This window comes from Odocoileus virginianus, chromosome 1, assembly GCF_023699985.2.
Source record: "Odocoileus virginianus isolate 20LAN1187 ecotype Illinois chromosome 1, Ovbor_1.2, whole genome shotgun sequence".
NCBI classification, from domain to species: domain Eukaryota; kingdom Metazoa; phylum Chordata; class Mammalia; order Artiodactyla; family Cervidae; genus Odocoileus; species Odocoileus virginianus.
The window spans coordinates 6371324-6373259 of NC_069674.1; positions in this window are offsets into that span (position 1 = coordinate 6371324).

Sequence of the window (1936 nt, forward strand, 5' to 3'; positions counted from 1 at the left end):
GTCCATAAGAAAAAGACCCAGATTGCCCCACAGTCAGTCTCTCCCATCAGGGAGCTTCCACAAGCCTCTTAGCCATCTCCATCAGAGGGCAGACAGATGAAAAGCACAATCATAGAAAACTAACCAAACTCATCACATGAATCGCAGCCTTGTCTAACTCAATGAAACAATAAGCCACACTGTGTATGGTCACGCAAGAAGCACTGGTCATGTTGGAGAGTTCTGACAAAACATGGTCCACTGGAGAACGGAATGGCAAACCACTTCAGTATTCTTGCCTTGAGACTCCCGTGAACCATATGAAAAGGCAAAGAGCGACTGAACTGAACACCCCTGTCAGCAGGGAGGCTTCAGTCTCCCTGGGGGTTTCAGTCCTGAAGCTGTGGTGGGGGTGGATCTCAGTGGCAGAAATAGAAGATACTATACTGAGCAAACTTTGGGCCAATTCACCATCTTCAAAAAGTCTACAAATGACAAATGCTGGAGAGGGTGTGGAGCAGAGGGAACCCTACACTGTTATTGGGAATGTAAATTGGTACAGCCTCAATGGAAAATAGTATAGAGGTTCCTCAGAACACTAAAAATAGATGTGTCATGTGATCCAGCAATCCCTCTCCTGGGCATATATCTGGAAAAGATAAAAATGCTAAATCAAAAAGATACGTGCATCCTTATGTTCATAGCAGCATTATTTACAACAGGCAAGACATGGAAGCAAACTAAATGTTCATCAACAGATGAATGGTTAAAGAAAATGCGGTATATATATGCACACACACACAATGGAATATTACTCAGCAGTAGAAAAGAATAATGTCATTTGCAGAAACATGGTGGAGCTAGAAGTTATCATATGAAGTAAAGTAAGTCAGAGAAAAATGAATATTAACCAATATCACTTATATGTGAAATCTAAAATACAAATGAACTTACTTACAAAACATAAATAGACTCACAGACATAGAAAACAAACTTACGGTTACTAAAGGGGAGAAGAAGTTAGGAGGGATAAAATATGACTTTGGGGTTAGCAGATACAAGCTACTGTATATTAAACAAATAGCAAGGACCTACTGTATAGTACAATAAACTGCATTTAAAATTTTATAATAACCTATAATGAAAAAGAATCTGAATTTATTTATTTATTTATTTATTCTGTTGTTTATTTGATAAGTCATATTCAACTCTGTGCAACCCTATGGACTGTAGCCCACCAGACTCCTCTGTCCATGGGATTCTCCAGGCAAAAATATTGGAGTGAGTGGGTTGCAGTGCCCTCCTCCAGTGGATCTTCCCAACGCAGGGATCAAACCCACATGTCTTATGTCTCCTGCACTGGCAGGCAGTTTCTTTACCACTGGAGTGGGTTTTTATTCCTTCTCCAGAGGATCTTCCGAACCCAGGGGCTGAATCCATGTCTTCTGCATTGGCAGGCGGATTCTTTATCCCTGAGTCACCAGTTCAGTTCAGTTTAGTTGCTCAGTTGTGTCCGACTCTTTGCAACTCCATGCGTGCAGCATGCCATGGCTCTCCTGTCCATCACCAACTCCTAGAGCTTACTGAAACTCGTGTCCATCGAGTCAGTGATGCCATCCAACCATCTTGGAAGCCAAAGCCATATATATATATATATATATATATATATATATATATATATATATATATTTGCTATACACCTGAAAGTAACAAAAATTATAAATAATGCTAACTGTGATAAAAAAAAATTGGGACCGTTTCACAGGGCTTTTGGGAGCCAGTGCTATAATCCAAAGCAATGGCTAAGATTTTGGAATCTTAGTAGTTCCGCAGGTGCGTGGGTGTAAAGGTTTCAGAGAGCAACACTGAAGCACAAGCAAATTACTGGGAAATGCTTTATGTTTCTATTTAACCACAAAATGTAGTCTTCACTCCACCCAGCCTCAGCTTCCTGTGA